Below are 27,300 nucleotides of genomic sequence, written 5' to 3' on the forward strand. Positions count from 1 at the left end.
GTATGACGCGGTTGAGTGCTGGTGGTGCACGTGACGCACGTGACCGGAAACAGCGGGGGCCTGGATTCTGCCTCCAGACGCCGTGGTCTACACAGCGTGGGTGAGAGATCGATTGAGTGGGTGAGTGAGTGAGTGAGGGTGAGTGGGTAAGAGATTGAGTGAGTGTGTGGGTGTGAGTGGGTAAGAGATTGAGTGGGTTGTAATATCTTACCCACTCACCCTCACACCCACTCACCCACTCAATCTCTTACCCACTCACCCACCCACTCAATCTCTTACCCACTCAATCTCTCACCTACTCAATCTCTCACCCATTCAATCTCTTACCCACTCACCCTCACTCACCCACTCAATCTCTCACCCACCCCCCCACTCAATCTCTTACCGACTCATCCACCAAATCAATTTATTACCCACTCACCCTCACACTCACTCACCCACCCACCCAATCTCTTACCCACTCACCCTCACACCCACACACTCACCCACTCACACCCACACACTCACTCACCCACTCAATCTCTTACCCACTCATCCACCAAATCAATGTAAGTAGGTGGCCCATTAAGGTAAGTTGCCCGTTAAGGTAGGTGGCCCATTAAGGTAATGTAGGTGGCCCGTTAAGGTAAGGTAGGTGGGTGGCCGGTTAAGGTAAGGTGGGTGGGTGGCCCGTTAAGGTAAGGTGGGTGGCCTGTTAAGGTAAGGTGGGTGGGTGGCCTGTTAAGGTAAGGTAGGTGGGTGGCCCCTTAAGGTAAGGTAAATGGGGGGCCCGTTAAGCTAAGTGGCCCGTTAAGCTACGTGGCCCGTTAAGGTAAGGTTGGTGGCCCGGTAAGGACGGTAGGTGACCCCTTAAGGTAAGGTTGGTTGCCCGTTAAGGTAAGTTGCCCGTTAAGGTAGGTGGCCCATTAAGGTAATGTAGGTGGCAAGTTATGGTAAGGTAGGTGGGTGGCCCTTTAAGGTAAGGTGGGTGGGTGGCCCGTTAAGGTAAGGTGGGTGGCCTGTTAAGGTAACGTGGGTGGCCCTTTAAGGTAAGGTAGGTGGGTACTCATTGAAGGCTGAGTGGAGCGAGCGGAGGCCCATCATCGGTTCCGATAATCGTCACTGGTGTTGAATCGAATTGAGGATAATGGTTTCATAGCGCAGCACAATGACTGCTATATTACCACTCCCCACACACATGCTTGCATACAAACAAAGATCCCCCATATAGCCTTAACAGACTGTAGGGGCAAGTGCTGTTAGCGAGCACCTATGAAGGCCGGAAAGGTACACGAGGGGGTGGGTGGCCAGCACCACGCCCGACCGCCTTTGTCTCCCTAGTGGCAATGTTTACACACCGCACCAGGTACTCATTTGAGGCTGAGTCGACCTAGGGGAGGCCCGGGACCGGTTCAGATAATCGTCACTGGTGTTGGCCGTGAGCGGGAATCGAACTCGGGTCGCCAGGTTCATAGCGCAGCGCGCTAACCGCCACACTATCGTGTGTGCATACACACACACAACCACACACACTCACACACAGCAACAACAGCTGCCATTCGTCCCTCAGTGGCGGTGACATCACCAGGGTGCTTGTGCCAGGCCAGGTGCACTCCGAGATCACGTGCAGTGCCAAAGGCTCGCTGACAGGTCACAGGACAGAAGACTTTTATTTTTATTTTACTAGGTAAGGCCCACTGAGCTACTTAGATACTTTTTCAGAAGCGATCTGGCTACAAATGATAGCTCAGCGAATTTGCTTATCATGTGCAAATGTATAGCAGCCAAACACTCTAAAAGCATGTTTCTAAATTTAGAGGGAAAAATCGGAGGACCCAGAGAAAAATTCATGTGACCAAGGAGAGAAATGTATGGAAACTCCAAACATACAAACATCAGGATCGGGATCGTACCCATAACCTCCTGTATACCATGCCAACTTGCTGCATTTTAGTGACTCGACACTCTGCTCATTGTCGTGTCGCTCTTCTGCCCTCTGTTGTTGGAGGGTAACTGCCTCCAACTGCCCAATAGCGTTCTTCATGACATTGCGAGTCTTAAGCAAGTCTACTCAGCTTCACATCCTTCCCATATTGCAACATTCCATCTCTTCTCCAGGCCGTGCCGTGTCTGTTTAACCCCCTCTATCCGGCGAAACAGAAACTGCCTGGGCATGTGTAGCACTTCAATTAGAGCTATATATACTAAATGGGTCGCACTACTTACCTGCAGCTGCAGACAGGGTCCACCAGGGGCAATACCTCGGACCGGAATAGGGGCCGCTAGATTCCCCAGCTCCGAGGCAAGGGGGGAGGGGGGGGGGGGGCTGCGGGGTGTGCTGGGATCCCTCGGGACCCCCCTTGGAACTCTCTGGAAGGGAGGCGTGGCCGGGGGTGGGCACGCCTCCGGAGCTGTATAAAAGCCAGACCTCTGGAAGGGTCGAGCCAGTTGAAGACTGAAGACCAGCTAGCCAGGACCCTGGGACTCCCCTGACCCACCGTCCTTGTAAGGGCCGCGTCTGAGTGGGCCAGTGGTGCAACCCTGGAACCCTCGGGGCCCAACATCCTGGTAAGGGCCGGGACGGAACGGCCCAGTGGTCGGGACCTGTACCTTGGCTGGGTCAGGTCAGAATAGCCTCCCCTAGGTCACCCTTAGCCGGAGGATCCAGAGACCATAGCCCCAATAGTAGGGCACGCCAGTCCGGAGGCAGTACCTCCTTAGGCAGCGGGTGAAGGGGCCGTTACCCCTTCAAGTGTTAGGGTTCGCTACGTGCTGTATCGTAGCAATTGTTAATAAACATGTTGCCTCTAACCGTCCGATCTTTCAAGGATTTGTGTGCTCCTCGCACAAGCCAGCCTGGTTAAACACAATATGGATCATAGGCAGGTCATCCTGATAATTTCGAACCAGTGAAGATATTCTATGAGAGGGGTCCACATTCCGCAAGCAAGGAGAAGGGAGGGCAAAACTGTTGCCGAAAATACCGGGATCTTCGTGTGGAGTAACAGACCAGGTAGCTCCACACAGCGTTAAGCAGTTGATCCAAAGACAATGCCGCTCGACTGATTCGGAGGGAGATCTCTGCTGCCCAACTGGAGTAGGTCATAAGCACACTGCCCAAGTATGGACACTTCTCCAGGTGCTTAATTTGGTGGGGCTGATGGTAAGGCCTATCTCTTAGTGGCATGCTGCAGGTTCATCAGCAGAACCTCCAACTCATCAGTATGCAGCAACCACCAGGTAATCACTGTGCATAACATGGTTAACCCATTGTATCTGTACCAGATTAAAATTCCACAGGTACAGCCATGGAAGGCTTCTCGAACTATGTGGTCGAAGATGATGTGAACAATGTAGGAGCCAGATGAGCTGCCTGTCGCACTCCAAGATGAACAGGGAATGGCTCCCGACTTGTGTTGCTCATGAGCGGGAATTGAACTCGGGTAGCCAGGTTCGTAACTCAGCACGCTAACCGCTACACCACCGCTCGTACACCGACACACATACCCATGCATGCAGTTGAGGTCACTTTCTCTGAGAAGTCTCATGGAAGCTGCAACCAAAGTCCGTTACCCGCACGGTCCCAGCCACGGGGTCCTTGACCAAGATGTTGCCCTAGACCAGGGGTCGGTAACGAAAATAACAAGAGATTTTTTTTTTATTCGGTAAAAAAAACTCAAATCTTTCAAGAGCCGTAATACACTGTGTGGTGAATACGAGACGGTGGTCCGGAATAAATAACGTTACGAAGCAGTCCTTAAAGAGCCGCACGCGGCTACGGAGATGCAGGTTACCGATCCCTGCCCTAGATGAAGAGCGGCAGAAGTCGTTCACGCTCAGAGGTTACGATAATCAAAATTTCGGGAAGCAGAGGATGGCTCATTTAAAAGGTGTCCAATGAGGTAAAGGTCTGTTGACTTTAGAAAAGGAAGTATTTTTTTCTCATGGCTGCCACTCGAGGTGCCCCTTTTAAATGTGATAAGATGAGATTCATGTTACATATTGCACGTAAAGAAGCTGTTACATGAAACCCGAAGCTGAGAGCTGTGAGTGCGAGTTAACGATTAAGCAAATCAAATACACAGCATGGATTTAGCAATGCTTTCCATTGCGTTTTGCATTTGACAGTATTCAAATAGCACCACAGAAGTCGCTGGATGGTAATGTGCATTTTCAAATCGTGCTTTTTCCTTTGGGTTGTCTCTCCAAATGTGCTGCAATTCTTTGCTCGATGTGGCCGCTTTTCTCTCTGGTGAGTCCCCAATAGCACCACAACTTTACACGAAAGTGTCATTATTCATATTGGATCATCATAAGCAGATTTGATCATGACTCTCCCGCTGCAGACAGATTAACAGAGTTAACAAATTTACTATTTGATTGATGTGGTCGCTCTTCTCTGCGGTGAGGCTCTCATAGCAGCGCAATGTTAAACTGGAGTTGTGCTGCCCATCGTGTCCACTTACCGGCTTGAGGTCTCCATGAATGATCCTCTTGTCACGGAGGTGGCTCAGGCATTTGAGGATTGACTTGGTGTATTTTTTCACCAAGCCAATATTCAACCTGCAGACTCCCGCCACTTTTATGACATTGTGGAGACTGCACCTGTGAAATAGGTAACAATACAAAGTCAGTGGTATCCTGTGAAATGTTGTTATTCTGCTTGTCCCCCACGCAAACCCTCACCGAGTCTCAAGACTCTTGTTCAAGAGGGTCCAGCTAAATTTGTCAGAGTGGTAGGCGATGTTGCTGTGTGTAATTCCGAGGGAGAAATTTGCAGGGAATTTTTCAGCATTTGGGATGCTTGGCCATTCCCAGTAACATTGTGTGGCTTAGTTTTAGCTGCAGAAAGAAACCTGAGAAGCCAGAGAGAAACCCATGCATAAGCAGAGGAGAACATACAAACTGCACACAGAAAGGAACCTGAGTGAGAAAACAATCGCAGTCTTTTTCGTATTGTGGTCACAGGCACGCTCCATGTCTGTACCTTACCCGGAGTATGGCGGTGACCACCTATGAAAACCAGATAAAGGGTGAGCACTAATATTGAGTATTTCTTACTCTAAGGCACAAGTGTGTCACCCTGCCAGTTGAGGGGGGATGGCAATGTAAAAGTGGGCAGGGCTGCTGGAGAAAAGGGAGTTGTGGGGATGGTTTAGTTGTATATTTTTACGTGTTTGGGTGATTTGTTTACCTTTCTTTTACTTTGCACTCCTATCGTGTGTGTTGTATTGTTTGTTGTTGTAAAGTTCTTACCCGCCCCTACTGGACATCTGTAAAAAAGAGCTTTACAGCTCATCGGATTCCTCCAGTAACGTGGCAGCGTCAGTGTGATCATAATGTGTGGTATCACGAGCAAGTCAAATAGAGGACCCTAGCGGATTTGCGGTAGGTACCTCATGAACTCCATGACAATGAAGTTGTGCCTCCAAAAGTGGAAGGAGTGGAGAAGTTTGACGACGTTGCCGTTGTACTCATCGTCGCTGCTCTGCAGCTCGAACAGAATTAACAGCTCCTTCTCCTGGTTCTCCGAGACGCTGCACAGAGGAAGGACCCCATTTATCAATCATGATCAGCAATAACGTGGATGTGTGATGCACCACACGGTTGTCACTCGCTTTTGAAGACAGATAACTCCGCAGATGGCCGAGGAACCAGAGACAAGCATGAAGGCAGCAACAGCCAGGAGGGGAGCCAGTGCCAACAGTTTCCCAACCTCTGCGGCTCAAAAGCCATGCTGGCTCGGAACACGGTCCTAGGCATGCACAGAATTTCCATGAGCTGAGCCGAACCATGGCTGAGCCGCTTATGTGTCTGTGAAAGCAACTGAGTGATACCGGCCAATCCAGAGTGATTCCATGACAAAGAATAGCGCAAGGCTTCAACGAAGGAAGGCACGATGTCTCATGGACACCTTGTGCAACAGGTTCACAGTCAGGGGTCATGTTGGTCATGTGCGATCCCAGTTGAGTCAATTGTGGGTAATTTTCAGCATTGGAATGTTTGGCCAACACCGCTTACATTGCGTGTAAGTGTGGGAAGTCACTGGAGAATGCAGAGGAAACCCATCTAGAACAGGGTCGAATTCATACAAACTCGATGAGTGAAGCACCCTGGTCAGGATTTGAACCCTGGATCTTCTTGCTATGAGACACTACTTGCTATGAGGCATAAGTGTAACTAACCACTGCGCTGTCACCCAGCTGCCCACGATAGTAAAATGAACGATGACAGCCTCATTGTGATGCGTGCCACTTTGAAGTTTCACCTGAATGCATTTCTGAATATCTTGATGGCCCCCTGGGTGTTGGTCTTGTGGTCCACGCACTGCAGGACCTGGCCGAAACCTCTCTGGCCAATCCTGCGCAGCAGCTCATACCTGAAGTACAGGTGCTCGTGTTTGACCTGCAACAGTCACATAATCGTATGACGATTAATCAACGCTCATTCAGTGCTCATTAGACAAAGAAAACAGAGACCAAATCCATGCTGCGATCAGAACACTGGCTGTAGAATAAGCCTCGCTTTGTCAATTATAGTGAAAGATGATATGTCTTGATTCTTGAAGTGCTCTCGTCTGCTGTGCCGGATAACAGAGCGTCAGATGAAATTTGGGTGGCAGGGTGGTGCAGTGGTAACACTCACGCTTCACTGCAAGGAAGGGATTCTGGGTTTGATTCTTGACCCAAGCACCCCTTTCTGTGTGAAATTTGTGTGTTCTCCCCCTGCTCTACAGAGTGTGAGTGCATGTGGCGAATACCTGAACCGGTCCTGGGCACCCCCTAGGTCAACTCAGCCATAAATGAATACCTGGAGCAGAGTGTAAACATCAACACTGGGGAGACAAAGGCAACCGGCATGTGCTGCTGGCCACACCACCCGCACATAAGACGTGTGGGCCTTCATAGGTGCTCGCTAACAGTACTTGGTAGTAGCTACATTGGAGAAACCAAACGACATATCTCGGACCGCATCCGTGAACATAAAGCAGACTTGAAACACGGTAGGACGAACTCCTCTGCCGTGGCAGATCACTGTTATAATTCAGTGGGCTCACATGACATTGACTTCTCCAAGACGGAGGTTCTTTGCAAACCAACCGGCTACCATGAGAGATTCGTTCATAAGGCCATTCACATATACAAGCACAGAGACAATTTCAACCGAGAAGATGGATTCTGGCTTAGTAACCATTGGAAAGATGTTTTAAACCATTTCCGTTCTTAATTAATTGTATTTTATGATGACCTTCAGACCGCAGCTCTTTCACCAGCATTGACTCTTAATACCTCTCACACCACGGTTAATGGTATGGTTTACAACATGGAGTATAATAGCGCCTCGCAGCTGTCTCTCTCCCCTTCCTCTGTTCCGACCTTGGATTAACTCGTCCGTCTGAACGGGGCCTGTAGCTATCCGTGTTGCTAAAGTTGAGGGTAAGAATCCACCCATTTTTTTTCGCCATATAGCATTGTGATATATAACGACTTATTGTTGGTAGCTTAGCTGATTGGAGAATATAGAGTTTATTGATAACATTAAGGTAATTTATATTTTAGTTTTTTATTGGTTCACTATGTAGTATTCATTATACATTGTATTGTATACCCAGTTACTGTGAATAGCTCAGATGTGTAGACCTTGACTTCAACATAGCCATTTCTGTGACCAGTCACTAGCTAATCACTCAGTTATTTCAATGCTAAATTCTCCTGTTTGATTTGTACTAGGTGCCTCGGTGAATGTGTATGCTCTGACTTTAAATATAGCTATTTCTGTGACCAGTTACAAGCTAATCACTCAGCTATTTCAATGCTAAATTCTATGCTAATTCCTTTGTCAAGGGGTGCCTCTGCGGATGTGTATGCTTTAACTTAGCTATTTCAATGCTAAATTCTATGCTAATTCCTTTGTCAAGGGGTGCCTCTGCAGATGTGTATGCTTTAACTTTAACATAGCCATTTCTGTGACCAGTCACAAGCTAATCACTCGGCCATTTCAATGCTAAATTATATGCTAATTCCTTTGTCAAGGCGCATTGTTTCTTCTGACACAGCTTAAAGGTCATGATCTGAACGTGGCTTTTTTCACTCCAGCGCTGTCCTACCAGACAGTCTCGTGCCTTCACCTGATGAAGGCCGCTTGTGTTGTGGCCGAAACGTCGTGAGAATATTAGTGTTATTTTATGTTATCAATTTACTATTTTATTCTCATTCTACGTGACTTTACCGAAAGAACCAAAGAAGATGAATCCTTGCAGTCACGAAAGCTTTAAATCGAAATTTAACCGCCTCTACGGGGAGGGATTTCACACATCCTTAAGATCATTCAACAGACTCCGGGATAAGAAGGCTCAACTAATCGAGTCTCTCACCTTTCTGAAGAGATGCCGCGACTCTAAGGTAATACCAACCGCATTTACACTACCCTCTGCTGTTGCAACTTCTCTCAATGCAAAACGAATTCTAGCTAGAACTAGCTTCGCTCTTCTCAGAAAAAATCAGGCTTACACGCACCGAACTCGACCAGTTAGACAAGACACTCTACAAATCACACTTAACATTGACAGCAACAATGTCTACATCGGATTGGGAACATGTAGACAATATGACTACCTCTTCGGCTGCCACTATGTCGACCAAATGTAGGGACAATTTGATTTCCAAATTCAATCACCTCTCCAGCAAAAAATCGGACCCACACACCGAAAAGATAGACGTCAACAAAGTCGTAATTAATCGCAGTAACAGTTCCATTTCTGATGGTCTGAAATCCGTTTTAGCTAACGGTCTAAACTTTGCTGTCACACCGAGACACTTACCGGTTAATGATATCATTGCCCATGTCGAAGTTGCACTCAAGGGCTTGAGTCCCATCGCTGCAGACGTAGCAAGATCTGAAATCGCTGCAACCCTCAAAAACGCTAAGTTGCCACCCAGCAACATCAGCAAAGACGAACGTTTTGAATTATCTCAATTAAAAAAGAGGAATGATATTGTCGTCCTCTCAGCCGACAAGGGCAATGCCACTGTCATCATGGACAAAACAGAATATAACAACAAAATTCAAGAACTACTCAACGATGGCAGCTATACAAAAATAAAAAGAGATCCCACCAACAGCCTGGTTACCAAAACGAACAAAATCATCTCTGATTCAACAGCATTAATTGATGAGACCAAACAGTTCTCGTTGAAACCCTCTGCTGCCAGACCAACAAGATTATATAAAGATACACAAAGAAGATACACCCCTTCGTCCCATCGTCTCTACTATCAACTCCCCCACCTATAAACTGGCACGTTTTCTTGCTGATATACTGCGACCTTTCACTGGAAAAACCACCTCTGCGGTACTAAATTCTACTCACCTGGTATCGACAATCAAAGGCATTTCCCTGTCCCCAGACGACCTGCTTGTCAGTTTTGATGTGGTGTCCTTGTTCACCAAAGTCCCGGTACCTGACACCATCGCTATCATTGAAGACCTGGTTCATCAAGGACTGCACACTGATGTACCCCCCCTGGTGAGACATTGCTTAACCAACACATACTTCACCTGGAATGGAACTTTCTACAAACAAACTAAGGGCACCCCAATGGGCTCCCCCCTATCTCCGGTTGTAGCCAACGTATTCATGGAAAATTTTGAAACTGACGCCATCCAGACTGCCACTCTACGCCCGACCTTATGGAAGAGGTACGTGGATGACACCTTTGTCATCTGGCCACATGGCCAGCCTGCTCTAGACCAATTCCGTGACCACATCAATTCTATACACCCAGCCATCAGATTTACCATGGAGGTCGAAAAAGATGGCAAACTACCATTTTTGGATGTCTTAATTAAAATGAGACATGATGGTTCAATGAGCCACTCTGTCTACAGGAAAGCCACCCATACATATGCTTACTTGAAACCGGATTCCCACCACCATCCATCCCAGAAGAACTCCCTCATCAAGACTCTATACCATAGAGCCCAATGCATTTCCGACCAGGAACACATTACCAGTGAACTCAAGCACGTACACCAGGCTCTCAGGGCTAATGGTTACTCCGACTACACAATCCGCAAAGCCATCACTCCAGTCATGAAGAAGGATTCTCTTGTGGAGCCACTCAAAACCATCACCTTACCCTACATTGCAGGGGTCACTAAAAAGATCTCCAAAATCCTGAATAAACACAAGATCCAGGTCCGATTCAACACAATACATAAAATCCGTGATCTAGTTCCATCTGTAAAAGATGCTGTTCCAGACATACAGTACCCGGGCATTTACAAACTAAAGTGCCTCTGTGGTAGTAGCTACATTGGAGAAACCAAACGACATATCTCGGACCGCATCCGTGAACATGAAGCAGACTTGAAACACGGTAGGACGAACTCCTCTGCCGTGGCAGATCACTGTTATAATTCAGTGGGCTCACATGACATTGACTTCTCCAAGACGGAGGTTCTTTGCAAACCAACCGGCTACCATGAGAGATTCGTTCATGAGGCCATTCACATATACAAGCACAGAGACAATTTCAACCGAGAAGATGGATTCTGGCTTAGTAACCATTGGAAAGATGTTTTAAACCATTTCCGTTCTTAATTAATTGTGTTTTACGATGACCTTCAGACCGCAGCTCTTTCACCAGCATTGACTCTTAATACCTCTCACACCACGGTTAATGGTATGGTTTACAACATGGAGTATAATAGCGCCTCGCAGCTGTCTCTCTCCCCCTCCTCTGTTCCGACCTTGGATGAACTCGTCCGTCTGAACGGGGCCCGTAGCTATCCGTGTTGCTAAAGTTGAGGGTAAGAATCCACCCATTTTTTTTTCGCCATATAGCATTGTGATATATAACGACTTATTGTTGGTAGCTTAGCTGATTGGAGAATATAGAGTTTATTGATAACATGAAGGTAATTTATATTTTAGTTTTTTATTGGTTCACTATGTAGTATTCATTATACATTGTATTGTATACCCAGTTACTGTGAATAGCTCAGATGTGTAGACCTTGACTTCAACATAGCCATTTCTGTGACCAGTCACTAGCTAATCACTCAGTTATTTCAATGCTAAATTCACCTAGTTATTTCAATGCTAAATTCTCCTGTTTGATTTGTACTAGGTGCCTCGGTGAATGTGTATGCTCTGACTTTAAACATAGCTATTTCTGTGACCAGTTACAAGATAATCACTCAGCTATTTCAATGCTAAATTCTATGCTAATTCCTTTGTCAAGGGGTGCCTCTGCGGATGTGCATGCTTTAACTTAGCTATTTCAATGCTAAATTCTATGCTAATTCCTTTGTCAAGGGGTGCCTCTGCGGATGTGTATGCTTTAACTTGAACATAGCCATTTCTGTGACCAGTCACAAGCTAATCACTCGGCCATTTCAATGCTAAATTATATGCTAATTCCTTTGTCAAGGTGCTTTGTTTCTTCTGACACAGCTTAACGGTCTTGATCTGAACATGGCTTTTTTCACTCCAGCGCTGTCCTACCAGACAGTCTCGTCCCGTCACCTGATGAAGGCCGCTTGTGTTGTGGCCGAAACGTCGTGAGAATATTATTGTGTTATTTTATTTTATCAATTTATTATTTTATTCTCATTCTACGTGACTTTACCGAAAGAACCCATTAAGATGAATCCTTGCAGTCACGAAAGCTTTAAATCGAAATTTAACCGCCTCTACGGGGAGGGATTTCACACATCCTTGAGATCATTCAGACTCCGGGATAAGAAGGCTCAACTAATCGAGTCTCTCACCTTTCTGAAGAGATGCCGCGACTCTAAGGTAATACCAACCGCATTTACACTAACCTCTGCTGTTGCAACTTCTCTCAATGCAAAACGAATTCTAGCTAGAACTAGCTTCGCTCTTATCTCAGAAAAAATCAGACTTACACGCACCGAACTCGACCAGTTAGGCAAGACACTCTACAAATCACACTTAACATTGACAGCAACAATGTCTACATCGGATTGGGAACATGTAGACAATATGACTACCTCTTCGGCTGCCACTATGTCGACCAAATGTAGGGAAAATTTGATTTCCAAATTCAATCACCTCTCCAGCAAAAAATCGGACCCACACACCGAAAAGATAGACGTCAACAAAGTCGTAATTAATCGCAGTAACAGTTCCATTTCTGATGGTCTGAAATCCGTTTTAGCTAACGGTCTAAACTTTGCTGTCACACCGAGACACTTACCGGTTAATGATATCATTGCCCATGTCGAAGTTGCACTCAAGGGCTTGAGTCCCATCGCTGCAGACGTAGCAAGATCTGAAATCGCTGCAACCCTCAAAAACGCTAAGTTGCCACCCAGCAACATCAGCAAAGACGAACGTTTTGAATTATCTCAATTAAAAAAGAGGGATGATATTGTCGTCCTCTCAGCCGACAAGGGCAATGCCACTGTCATCATGGACAAAACAGAATATAACAACAAAATTCAAGAACTACTCAACGATGGCAGCTATACAAAAATAAAAAGAGATCCCACCAACAGCCTGGTTACCAAAACGAACAAAATCATCTCTGATTCAACAGCATTAATTGATGAGACCAAACAGTTCTCGTTGAAACCCTCTGCTGCCAGACCAACAAGATTATATAAAGATACACAAAGACGATACACCCCTTCGTCCCATCGTCTCTACTATCAACTCCCCCACCTATAAACTGGCACGTTTTCTTGCTGATATACTGCGAACTTTCACTGGAAAAACCACCTCTGTGGTACTAAATTCTACTCACCTGGTATCGACAATCAAAGGCATTTCCCTGTCCCCAGACGACCTGCTTGTCAGTTTTGATGTGGTGTCCTTGTTCACCAAAGTCCCGGTACCTGACACCATCGCTATCATTGAAGACCTGGTTCATCAAGGACTGCACACTGATGTACCCCCCCTGGTGAGACATTGCTTAACCAACACATACTTCACCTGGTATGGAACTTTCTACAAACAAACTGAGGGCACCCCAATGGGCTCCCCCCTATCTCCGGTTGTAGCCAACGTATTCATGGAAAATTTTGAAAATGACGCCATCCAGACTGCCACTCTACGCCCGACCTTATGGAAGAGGTACGTGGATGACACCTTTGTCATCTGGCCACATGGCCAGCCTGCTCTAGACCAATTCCTCAACCACATCAATTCCATACACCCAGCCATCAGATTTACCATGGAGGTCGAAAAAGATGGCAAACTACCCTTTTTGGATGTCTTAATTAAAAGGAGACATGATGGTTCAATGAGCCACTCTGTCTACAGGAAAGCCACCCATGCAGATGCTTACTTGAAACCGGATTCCCACCACCAATCCATCCCAGAAGAACTCCCTCATCAAGACTCTATACCATAGAGCCCAATGCATTTCCGACCAGGAACACATTACCAGTGAACTCAAGCACGTACACCAGGCTCTCAGGGCTAATGGTTACTCCGACTACACAATCCGCAAAGCCATCACTCCAGTCATGAAGAAGGATTCTCTTGTGGAGCCACTCAAAACCATCACCTTACCCTACATTGCAGGGGTCACTAAAAATATCTCCAAAATCCTGAATAAACACAAGATCCAGGTCTGATTCAACACAATACATAAAATCCGTGATCTAGTTCCATCTGTAAAAGATGCTGTTCCAGACATACAGTACCCGGGCATTTACAAACTAAAGTGCCTCTGTGGTAGTAGCTACATTGGAGAAACCAAACGACATATCTCGGACCGCATCCGTGAACATGAAGCAGACTTGAAACACGGTAGGACGAACTCCTCTGCCGTGGCAGATCACTGTTATAATTCAGTGGGCTCACATGACATTGACTTCTCCAAGACGGAGGTTCTTTGCAAACCAACCGGCTACCATGAGAGATTCGTTCATGAGGCCATTCACATATACAAGCACAGAGACAATTTCAACCGAGAAGATGGATTCTGGCTTAGTAACCATTGGAAAGATGTTTTAAACCATTTCCGTTCTTAATTAATTGTATTTTACGATGACCTTCAGACCGCAGCTCTTTCACCAGCATTGACTCTTAATACCTCTCACACCACGGTTAATGGTATGGTTTACAACATGGAGTATAATAGCGCCTCGCAGCTGTCTCTCTCCCCCTCCTCTGTTCCGACCTTGGATGAACTCGTCCGTCTGAACGGGGCCCGTAGCTATCCGTGTTGCTAAAGTTGAGGGTAAGAATCCACCCATTTTTTTTTCGCCATATAGCATTGTGATATATAACGACTTATTGTTGGTAGCTTAGCTGATTGGAGAATATAGAGTTTATTGATAACATGAAGGTAATTTATATTTTAGTTTTTTATTGGTTCACTATGTAGTATTCATTATACATTGTATTGTATACCCAGTTACTGTGAATAGCTCAGATGTGTAGACCTTGACTTCAACATAGCCATTTCTGTGACCAGTCACTAGCTAATCACTCAGTTATTTCAATGCTAAATTCACCTAGTTATTTCAATGCTAAATTCTCCTGTTTGATTTGTACTAGGTGCCTCGGTGAATGTGTATGCTCTGACTTTAAACATAGCTATTTCTGTGACCAGTTACAAGCTAATCACTCAGCTATTTCAATGCTAAATTCTATGCTAATTCCTTTGTCAAGGGGTGCCTCTGCGGATGTGCATGCTTTAACTTAGCTATTTCAATGCTAAATTCTATGCTAATTCCTTTGTCAAGGGGTGCCTCTGCGGATGTGTATGCTTTAACTTTAACATAGCCATTTCTGTGACCAGTCACAAGCCAATCACTCGGCCATTTCAATGCTAAATTATATGCTAATTCCTTTGTCAAGGTGCTTTGTTTCTTCTGACACAGCTTAAAGGTCGTGATCTGAACATGGCTTTTTTCACTCCAGCGCTGTCCTACCAGACAGTCTCGTCCCGTCACCTGATGAAGGCCGCTTGTGTTGTGGCCGAAACGTCGTGAGAATATTATTGTGTTATTTTATTTTATCAATTTACTATTTTATTCTCATTCTACGTGACTTTACCGAAAGAACCAAAGAAGATGAATCCTTGCAGTCACGAAAGCTTTAAATCGAAATTCTACTGTATTGTTAATGAAGATGCTCGTTTACCCAGGAAAGCCTCAACGTGTCTCACGAGGCTCCTGTCCGTGCTTTCGCGGCAGGGAATGGTGGGGCCGGGGGGGCATGTTCCTGTGTGGGACCCCGACTGCCGAGTCACTTGCCAGGTGACCTTTGTAGCAATTTGACGTTTGGCCGATAATACTCCACACACGGTAGCAAAATGGCCTGCGCCGCTCACTTGGAAGTGGACGTCAAAGATCCCGCGGACGTCACTCATCACGGTCTAGGTTTGGCGCAAATATAAAAAGTTACACCAGAAATCACTCAATTGGGACAAAGACAAAGATCCCCGGAACGGAACAAGAGGGGGCGTGAATGCCAAATGTGCTAAATTATTCGTGTTGATAATAATAAAAATTATAATTAATTGTTATTGGCGAGATCACCTTCGGGCAATTTGCTGACGAGGGGCATGCGCACTGGACGGTTGATGGTCGCAGTCTGGGTCACCTCCCTGCGCAGCTCTCCCAACAGCTGCTTTGGGTGGGGCTGCTCCATACACAGAGACAAAGGGGCAGGTGAGTGAGTGGTGAGTGATGGGTGAGGGGTGAGTGAGGGGTGAGTTAGGGGTGGGTGATTCTTGAGTGATTGGTGAGTGCGTGATGGTTAAGCGAGTAGTGAGTGAGGGGTAAGGGGTGAGTTATGTTTGAGCGATTGGTGAGTGAGGGGTGAGTGACTGTTGGGTGATGGTTGAGGGGTGGCTGATGGTTGAGTGGTGAGTGATGGTTGAATGATTGGTTGGTGAGTCAGGGCAGGTGATGGTTGGGTGATGGGTGAGTGAGGGGTGAGTGATTCGAGAGCTCCCCTACCTGCAGCACCTCCAGCTCCTCCTCCACCACCTCCAGCTCCTCCATCTCTGTCTTATCCACCATCTCCTCCATCCACCACCACCTCAAGCTCCTCCATCCCTTCCCATTCCTCCTTCTCCATGTCCCCATCATCCAACTTTTCCATCATTTGCCACTCTTCAGCAGTCTCCTCCTCTTCGGTTGTCTGCCACTCTTCCTCCGTATCGCTGCCCGCCCCCTATAAGAGACTGGGACAGATCGCGTAAGGGAGCCACGCTGCCCAGCGTGGGGGGTGTTCAACATGGGGGTCAAGGGCCCAGGTGCTCGTGCCGCTGCTGCTCACCAATGGCTTCAGCGTGGAGGCGCCATTGGGCCGCACGCGTGGCAAGGCCGAGCAGCTGGTGGCCGAGGTGCGCGTCCCCTTCTCCAGCAGCAACTGCATGGTCGGCATACCGCTCCACCAGCTCGGAGACCTCATGCGCATCTTCAACCCGCCCGAGCTCAGCTGTCAGATCGCGGTCAAGACCCTGGGATGAGCTCCCACTCGAGAGTGGTCCTCCCCTGGCTGCTGTTTGTGCTGCTACTGGGCTGTTTAGGATCAGTAGAGTGGACTGCTTCTTCATAATAAAGGTTTTTGGGTTAGATCGCGTTATTTATAAATGTCGCAACCCTCCACCACCCGACACGGCCAATCAGTAAAAAAATGTGTCACATTGACAAAAGACAAATATTTAACTTTAGCGCACTGGTGTGTTGAAGAGTGGATCCACGAAATTTTCAATTTGAGTAGTACGACGTTTTGCTGTAAATTATATCCAGCATCTTTGGGCGATTTGGCAGAATAGCGAAGCCATCCACCTGCTTCCGGTCTTAAATAGTGCAGGATAACGTCATCATTGTTAGCTAATCCTACCACATGATGCATTGAACTTTACAAACCAGTACAATCTAAATAAACAAATTATTTCAACCACTAGACCCAAGAGGTAAAAAAATCATATTCTTCATCCATGCTTGATATTCTCCAAACAAATTAGCCCAGTAACTATTCAAGCGGGAGTCTTCGGTAACCATCTCAGTGACCATGCCATTATCTTTGGCATTTGTCTTAAAACATGACAAAAATCAACTCATTAAATAATTCCAATATGATAATTAAACATTTTGACCTTAAATCATCAATACATTACACTCTACATTTTGACTGCAATGAAGTGAACAAAAATTCCAGTTTTTGAAAGTGCTCGGACATATTTTAAGAACCAATTCCTAAAAATCATTGGCGTGCATTCCCCCTTAAACAAGTAAAGAATAAAGGGTAACCATCCATATTTAACAAAAAACTAGAAATGATAAAAAACTAGAGAAAAGCCTGGAATAATGCAACATCGTCAAATAACCTCCTTCAATGCTAAAAATTTGATGTAGTCGCCAAGTAAGAAACGTTACATTTCCATCCTATCAAACTATGCTAAATTCACAATAAGCAAAAAGGCTTCTGATGAAACTTCAATTTAGTTGAAAACAATGGAAAAAATGATCTACCATTATTATAAATATAAGATAATATACATACATCTAAGTGTTCACAAAACAAGACATTGTGACATTAAAATCGCATTTTATGTCTTTGACAAAACACGCCAGAGCAAAATGTATCCAAATACACCACGGTTTGCATCACTCACTTCTTCCTCTTCACACACCAACCCTAGATTTTTTTCGTGAAAAAGTCATCATCTCTACTCTTCATTTAGTCCTATATATGAACTGAACGTACTGCATAAGCTAGAGTCAATTAAGACGTCATCCAATGGCAGAAGACGAGTTACCTGCATTTGCACTTGTGGCTGTGGCAAATCTCATCTATAAAACCCTCACATTTTCAACCTCTCAATTACCAAATGTGCATTTCCACTATTGTAGAAATCTACTTTCATTTGTCCACTGTATGAAAATGGCTTCAGATGACCCTAATAATTATAGACCGATCTTTATTTTTTCAACAGTTACTTAAATATTCGAAAAACTTACATCCCAAACTGCTGCCTAAAAGCTCAATCTCCTACACAGCAAAGTCTGTTTTTCATGAGGATTACTGCACCACCACAGCTATGGATATTTTAAATGTTCTCATCAGTAAACGGCATAAAAGAGCACTACTGCTGTGCAATATTCATTGCCTTTTCAAAAGCCAGAGTATGTTGAAAATTATATTCCACTCACAAGACTTGGTCAATTACGGTTTTCAGATTTAACAAAAAAATTATTTAAGTTACCTCTCAGATCGTTCTTAAATAAGTACAAAGTGTAAAGGCGTTCCTGAGGAGTTCATTTTAACCAAGGTAAGTCTTTATTTCCGTGTAGTCAGTACAAACAGTTCAGTTGAACCTAGCCCAGCTGCACTCCGCCTTGGTCGTCTTTCTTCAGTCTTGTCCCAGCCTTATGCCCCCAACTGAGTTCAGGCTCCTTAGGCCCCGCTCCAAATCAGACCATCCCCCCCCCCCCCCCCGTGGACAGACCACCTGCTGTTAATTAACTCAACGTGTGCGTTCCCCGATATTTCCCCTTGCAGTTTCCCATGCTTACGTATCCACTGTATCGCAATGCGTGCCCCAAACATACCTCTGACATACAGTCCCCTACAATAGTAATAACATCTCGACCACAAAAAGTAACAAAACAAATGGCATTCCACAAGGTTCCATGCTAGGTCCAATGATTTTCTTATATTTAAACTAGCTTTACTACCCGGCTTCGACCGAGACTTAGATTCTTGTCTTGAATTAATACACGGCCTATGCGGAGGGTAGGGGGGGGGGGTTTGCGTGACGTCAGCAGGCACACTGCGTGACGCTGCCGCATGCGGGTGACATCACAGATGTGACGTCACCGCTCACTTGCCGTGCAAAATATATCCATTTTGCGCCCCCCCCCACCAAAATACAAAAGTCTATTTTTATACTTTTTGCATTATGTACAGTCTGGAAGCTACCCACATGCCAAATTTCAAGTTTGTTGCATATTGGGAAGTATGCTAAGCATTTTGAACAGACACACATTCACAAATTTCCCTTTTATATATATAGACTAGCTTTACTACCCGGCTTCGCCCGGCACTTGGATTCACCATGCCCGGCCGCCTTCGTCTCCCCAGTGGCGATGTTCACACACACCAGTTACTCGTTTGAGGCTGAGTCGGCCTAGGGGAGGCCCAGGACCGGTTCAAAAAATCGTCACCGGTGGTGGCCGTGAGCGGGAATCAAACTCGGGTCGCCGGGTTCGTAGCGCAGCATGCTAATCACTACACTACCACTTCCCCCACACACAGACAGCACGCTAACCACTACAGTACCGCTCCCCCCACACGCGCGCGCGCCCATAGGTACACATACACGCGCTTGCTGCAGACACACACAACTTTCAGGGTGCGTACGGCAGTAAACGACTGAAACAATAAAGTAATGCTGCGCAAAGAACGCCTTAGACCTGCAACACATTTGTATTTCACTTTACCCGCGATCAGCAGGCACACTCCGTTACGCTTCCGCACACCGGTAAGGGTCACATGACAGATGTGACGTCATAACTCACTTGCCGTGCAAAAAATATTTGCATTATTGAGCACACACCCCCCCCTCCCGCCAAAAAAAATATACTAAAGTGTATTTTTTATAATTTTTGCATGGTGTACAGTCTGGAAAGTACCCACATGCCAAATTTAAAGTTTGTTGCATGTCGGGAAGTACGCTAAACATTTTGAACAGACACACATAATCACAAATTTCCATTTTTTATATATAGAGATAGATAATTTTGTACTAAACTTAAAATTAGTCAGAATTAAATATCTTTGCTGGTGACATTGTCATGTTTGTATCAGATAAATCTCCAAAGTCAAAAAGAATCTCCAACATTGACTTGATTCAACATCAATTGTCATCACTAAAATTTATCCTAAATCCCCAAAGAACTAACATGTTACGTAGGTGAAAATAAAATAACACCTACGTGACTTTACCCAATAGAAGCAAAGAGTATGGATCCTAGCAGTCACGAAAGCTTTAAATCTAGAATTAACTAACATGTTATTTTCATCAAACAAGAGTCTAGTTTAATTCGCTTAACTTATTACGGATATCAGAAAAAACATGATTGAACAGAGTGCTCCAAATATTCGGTTTTATTGATTCAAAACTTACATTACAACCCCATATTGAAACTTGATTTCAAGCTTTCGTGACTGCAGGAATTACTCTTTGGTTCTTTCGGTAAAGTCGCGTAGAAAGAAAAGAAAATAAATTAAATAATAGCATACGACGTTTCGATTGCAACACAAGCAATCATCATCAGGTACAAATGAAAGAGAAAACAAACCTAGTAAACTTAGACATATAATGCAATACAACACAGAGAGTCGGCTAACAAAACAGTCAACACCCTACTTGGTTGATTACGTTCTTTTAAAAATTGATAAATTTGGGAGAGAGACAAAACACAGACACGGAGACGCATAGACACAAAAGCAGAGAGAAATAACACAGACACACAGAGAGACACACACACAGGCACACAGAGAAACAATGTCTCTGTGTCGAAGCCTTAAATAGAGAGAGAGAGGGGGGCAGAGAGAGAGGGTGGTAGAGAAATTAGCATGTCAATGAGAGATTTGGAGCTTTCGTGACTGCAGGAAATACTACAACACGAGGACACACCAAGAGAGAAAAAACACACTTAAAACAAACTTAGTAACATTTGGAAATGTAATGCAATGCAACACAGAGAGTCGGTCAACACACAATTAACGTATAGCCTGGTTGATTACGTTCTTTCAAAGATTGCTAAATTTGAAGTTAAGTGGAAATTTGAGAGAGAGACAAGACACAGACACGGAGACACAAAGACAGACACACAAGCAGAGAGAGACGACACAGAGACACAGAGAGAGAGAAAACAAACTTCAAACTTCCCGGTAGAGGTGGTTAAAACTTGATTTGGAGCTTTCGTGACTGCAGGAATTACTCTTTGGTTCTTTCGGTAAAGTCACGTAGAAAGAAAATTAATTCCCATAACCCAAGGCCCCCACTTGGCGTTTTAAAGATTAAATGGCTATCAATAGGAATTGTGGGTGATGGCTCTTCCACAAACCCACACATTTTGTGGGTCATGAAGGATTTGTAAAAACAGATTCTGTTTAAATACTAGAATCTGTCACAAAAAAAATGTAAGTGACTTATTTTCTAAATACTTCCAATTTGTTCTAAACTTCTGCACAGTGCAGCTATAGATTTCTTTCAACAATAAATGATAAAAAAATACATGACATGTATTATTCTCTGGATTCAGCTCATCAAAGCCTGGACAAATTATTTTCAATGTCATACAACGATACAGGCCCATGGCACAGGACACGCTGTGAATAGCAGCAGTGAGGGCTCACCTTGACGAATGCCTCAAACACGTCCAGCATGGCCACGCGATGACCCCCTTACAACGCAAACTGACGCCGCTGACGAGCCTGCAAACGCACAATGGGGGCATTGTGGCAGGGTTGGTGGATCGAACGGAGAGAATCTTGTTTCGGTGTGTGGAGTAGGTTGCTGACCTATAAGTAGAATGTGATTGTGTCATCCTCACAGGTGGGCTTTCTCTGGGCAATCTGGTTTCCTACCACATGCACATGAATAAGCATTAATGAACTGGACGAAAAAGTGAAGAAAAATCCTCAACAACCCATCATCACCTATCATCATCAACACCCATCATCATCACCACAACACACCACCACCCACCCATAACCACCACTTCTCATCATTACCACGATCACCACCAAAACCCACCCATCATCACTCTCACTAACTCACTCTCTCTCTCATGCACTCTGCCACATTCTCACTCACTGTCACGCACTGTCACACACTGTCACACACTCACTCTTACGCATTCTGTCACACTATCAAGCACTCTGTCAAACTCTCACTAATGCTTAACATAGAGTGTGTTCACATTCAGTTCAGGTTATCGCTGTGAATTTTTCACAATTGTCTCGACCGTGGTGTTCACATAGTCTGGCACACGGATTTACCACACAATACTGAAAATGAAAATAACACGTATGACATCATTGCATGTGTTCTGGCATGTATGCTGTGTAGCTCTTCCAAGTGTTTTCGGATTGCACCTCGTGTAGATAGAAACAAAAGTTCCTGAAGAAGCTCCCAGTAGGTGGAGATGAACGTCAGACATCGTGTCGAGCAAACCCGTGGTTCATCTCGAAATCACATTGGAGAGCTATTTAAGACTTTGTTTACCTGGAAACATTAGTCTCACGCCTCTTTGTCGTTAGTGGACCAGCTGGGGTCATTTGATGAATTCCATGATCTAAAACACATTCCTTCGGAGGGAGCTGGTAGGAACGTTGGGTTGCTCAGCCAATGGCCAGGGTCAACGGCGGCGTGGTGTATTCCGCAAATATGCCCGACTGTGAGGGCGGGCACAAGCCGGCGTGAGTAGGTTAAACATTGAGTTTTATAAAGGCACCACGGGGTGACCAGCCCCTCCCCACCCAGCCCCTCCCCACCCAGCCATCACCACCATCCATCATCACCACCCATCATCATTACTACCACCCATCATCACTACTACCCATCATCATCACTACCACCCATCATCATCACCACCCATCACCATTACTACCACCCATCATCACCACCACCAACCATCATCATCACCACCACCCCCCATCATCACCACCACCCATCGTCATCACCACCACCCATCATCATCATCACCACCACCCATCATCATCACCACCACCCATCATCATCATCACCACCACCCATCATCACCACCACCCATCATCATCACCACCACCCATCATAAATCATCATTACCACCACCCATCATCATCACCACCACCCATCACCACCACCACCCACCATCACCACCACCCATCATCATTACTACCACCCATCATCACCACCACCTATCACCATCACCACCACCTATCAACATCACCACCCATCACCATCATCACCACCCATCATCATCATCACCACCATCAATCACCATCACCACTACCACCCATCATAATCACTACCACCCATCATCATCACCACCCATCAACATCATCACCACCACCCATAAACATCATCATAATCACCACCACCCATCATCACCACCACCACCCATCATCATCACTACCACCCATCATCATCACTACCACCCATCATCATCACCACCACCCATAAATATCATCATAATCACTACCACCCATCATCACCACCACCACCACCCATCATCACTACCACCCATCATCATCACCACCACCCATAAACATCATCATCATCACCACCACCTATCAACACCACCACCCATCATCATCACCACCCATCATGAATAAACACACACACAGCTACGGACATAGATTCGAAAACGGACACAGACACACATAACAGACACGCACAAATGTACAATATCTTTGTATATTTGTGTGTAATAAAAAAAACATAATACCCGTGCCAGGCTAGGTGCACATAGACCAATCCATGACACAATAAACTACACGCACAGTAACTCACATTCACACTACTACCACTACCATTAACCAATTAGATTGTGTTTATACGTTTTAAATGTAATTTATGAAATACAAGTTAATTAATCATTCCAATTATACAAAAATAACGATTAACCAATATGAAGCCTGAGGCCTAGGCGTATGCCAGGCCTAAAGGCCTCTCTTCAGTCCTCGCAGCAGGAACGGGGACATCAAAGAGAGCACAGAGCGAGGGCGCAAATGTTTAATTTCTGCAGCATAATGTGGAATAATTGGAGACTAGAAGCACTGCGTACACACAGCTACACAAAACGCACACATAGACGCCACACTTTCTCTTGAGAACAGAACTCCACACTCGCCCACGCTGTGTAGGCCAGGAAGAAAACGTACCAACTCCACTCACCCACCCACTCACTCACCCACCCACTCAATCTCTTACCCACTCACCCACCCACTCAATCTCTTACCCACTCACCCACTCAATCTCTCATTCCACTCAATCTCTCACCCACTCAATCTCTCACCCACTCACCCTCACTCACTCACCCACCCACTCAATCTCTTACCCACTCATCCACCAAATCAATTTATTACCCACTCACCCTCACACTCACCCACTCAATCTCTTACCCACTCACCCTCATATCCACACTCACCCACTCAATCTCTTACCCACTCACCCTCACACCCTCACACCCACACACTCACTCACCCACTTACTCACCAACTCAATCTCTTTTCCACTCACCCTCACTCACACTCACTCACCCACCCACACAATCTCTTACCCACTCACCCTCACTCACTCACACTCACCCACTCAATCGATCTCTCACCCGCGCTGTGTAGACCACGGCGTCTGGAGGCAGAATCCAGGCCCCCGCTGTTTCCGGTCACGTGCGTCACGTGCACCACCAGCACTCAACCACGTCATATACCAGCCGGGCGCGTGGGGGCGGAGCCTCGTGGTAGTAACGTCACATCCGGTACGTCAGAGCCACGCTTCCGCTCACAGTCTATATAAATGCGAACGAGGCAGCAGCAGAAGCATTTGGAGAGCGAATCGACGACGAGGTGAGCGTCTCTGTTGTGACATCCTGAAGGATTCTGCCATCTTCAACGCCACCACCACCGCCGCCAAGGACCCAATCATGCAAGAGTGGGATACAGATGAAGATTGGGAAACAGAGGAAGAGTGGGATACGGATGAAGAGTGTGATACAGAGGAAGAATGGCAGACGGCCGACGAGTGGGATATGGAGGAAGAGTCGAGTATGGATGAAGAGGGGGAGATGGCAAAAGAGGGGCAGGATGGGCAAGTGCAGCAGGTGGCGATGGTGGAGGAGACAGAGGAGATCGAGGTTATGGAGGCAGAGGAGGAGCTGGTTGAGGAGGACCTGGAGGCGGTGAAGCCAGCACTGCAGAAGAAGGGGAAGAGTAAGTGGAGGAAGTCGCTCCGTGCGTTCCTCCACCGCGTGCTCCTCTGTGGCACGGCGGCTCCCAAAGATTAGGGTGGGGGGGGGGGTTGGGGGACCACGGCTGGACTGGCAGGAGGCTGGACATCAGTTGCCTGGGCAGGACTGGAGGAACAACCACGACCACGAGACCTGCTCACATTTAACATTGTCCCCCACACACCCCACACTTCCCACACACCACCCACCCCCCACACACACACAAATATACACCCTACAAAGATCCCCCGTTTCGCCTTACCAGACTGTTGGGCAAAGTGCTGTTAGCAAGCAGCTATGAAGGCCGTCACGGCGCTGGAGGGGTGGGTGGCCAGTACCATGGCCGGCCGCCTTTGCCTCCCAAGTGACGATGTTTACAGACCGCACTGGCTACTCATTTGAGGCCAAGTTGACCTAGCAGAGGCCCAGCACCGGTTCGGATAATCGGCACTGTTGTTGGCCGTGAGAGGGAATCGAACTCGGGTCGCCGGGTTCGCAGCACAGCACGCTAAACGTTGCGCTACTGTTCCACACATCCCATACACACACGTGCCCCCACACACACAGACAAGCGCCATGCACCACACACGCACCATGCGCCACACACGCCACTCCGCACACAAACACGAGCACCCCGCCCGCCCACGCGAACCCCGCACATACCCTGCACACCTACACGCATACCCCCACACACACACACCCCACTCGCACGCCTAACATACACATTGGACTAGCCCAGAACCGTAGCCAGCCCCATCCCGGACCCTTCCATGCTGGTTTTCATCTAGGCGGTCCTCAGACGATGACCTGGCCACGGTGTCCAGGACATGGAAGGGGCAGGCTGCCCCGGGGCTGTGGGAGTTGGAGGGAGGGCCTGGTGGTGGTGGAGACGCAGACCAAGCCAGACGTGCGGCGAATCCCAGGGCCATCCGTTAGCAGTGAGGATAAATGTGATTAGAAACGCTACTGTCGTTGATGTGCATTGTATTTAAATATTTTCTTAAATAACCACATTAAGAACATTTACAACAGTGTGTCATGTCTTGCAATTGCGGATTGTGCTGCCGTTTTCGATTCATGCTATGTTGCTGTTACGGTAAATGGGGTGCGTGGAGTGCATAGGGTGCGTGGAGTGCATGGGGTGGGTGTGTGGGTAGGTTCATATTTGTGTTGGTCGGTGTCTTTGTAGTTGTAGGGAGTCCGAGTCGCAGACGTCTTGGGAGCAACACGTTTTATGAAACTCTTAGCACAACAAACTCTCGGATGGTGATCACCCAACTAACCACGCTACGGCGGAACTAGACACGGTTCCACTATCCCGGTCTGACCACAAGCTGGGTCCCAGAACGCGTGGCTGGAGGCTTCTTCAAGCTTGACGTGGATCTCACACCCACACACTCACCCACTCAATCTCTTCCCCACTCACCCTCACTCACCCACCCACGCAATCTCTTACCCACTCACCCTCACACACTCACTCACCCACTCACCCTCACACACTCACTCACCCACTCACCCTCACTCACTCACCGACCCACCCACTCAATCTCTTACCCACTCACCCTCAAACCCACACACTCACCCACTCAATCTCTTACCCACTCACTCACACTCACCCACTCACTCACACTCACCCACTCAATCTCTTACCCACTCACCCTCAAACCCACACACTCACTCACCCATTCAATCTCTTACCCACTCACCCACTCAATCTATCTCTTACACACTCACCCACTCAATCTATCACCCACTCAATCTTTCACCCACTCAATCTCTCACCCACTCAATCTCTCACCCACTCACCCTCACTCACTCACCCACTCAATCTCTTACCCACTCATCCACCAAATCAATTTATTACCCACTCACCCTCACACTCACCCACCCACTCAATCTCTTCCCCACTCACCCTCACTCACCCACTCAATCTCTCACCCACTCAATCTCTTACCCACTCAATCTCTTACCCACTCAAGCTCTTACCCACTCACCGTCACACACTCACTCACTCACCCACTCACCCTCACTCACTCACCAACCCACCCACTCAATCTCTTACCCACTCACCCTCACACCCACACACTCACTTACCCACTCAATCTCTTACCCACTTACTCACACTCACCCAATCAATCTCTTACCCACTCAGTCACACTCACCCACTCAATCTTTTACCCACTCACCCTCACATTCACTCACTCACCCACTCAATCTCTTACCTACTCACCTCACTCACTCACACTCACTCAATCTCTTACCCACTCACCCTCACTCACTCACACTCACTCACCCACTCAATCTCTTACCCACTCACTCACAAACACCCACTCAATCTCTCACCCACTCAATCTCTCATCCACTCAATCTCTTACCCACTCA

The 27,300-nt window shown here is 46.6% G+C and overlaps 1 long non-coding RNA gene across 1 annotated transcript; it reads right to left on the reverse strand.

The window, feature by feature from the left end:
• Positions 1–2,454: 2,454 nt before the first annotated feature.
• On the reverse strand, positions 2,455–15,606 carry LOC142908212 (uncharacterized). The gene is made up of 4 exons (XR_012931635.1): positions 6,248–15,606; positions 5,376–5,516; positions 4,446–4,584; positions 2,455–3,594 (listed from the first exon to the last, which is right to left on the reverse strand). It is a non-coding gene; the product is annotated as an uncharacterized LOC142908212 (long non-coding RNA).
• Positions 15,607–27,300: the final 11,694 nt, after the last annotated feature.

Source organism: Petromyzon marinus (assembly GCF_048934315.1).
Source record: "Petromyzon marinus isolate PM22_M1 ecotype Great Lakes invasive population chromosome 76 unlocalized genomic scaffold, UKy_Petmar_22M1.pri1.0 chr76_unloc.3, whole genome shotgun sequence".
Classification (NCBI taxonomy): Eukaryota; Metazoa; Chordata; class Hyperoartia; order Petromyzontiformes; family Petromyzontidae; genus Petromyzon; species Petromyzon marinus.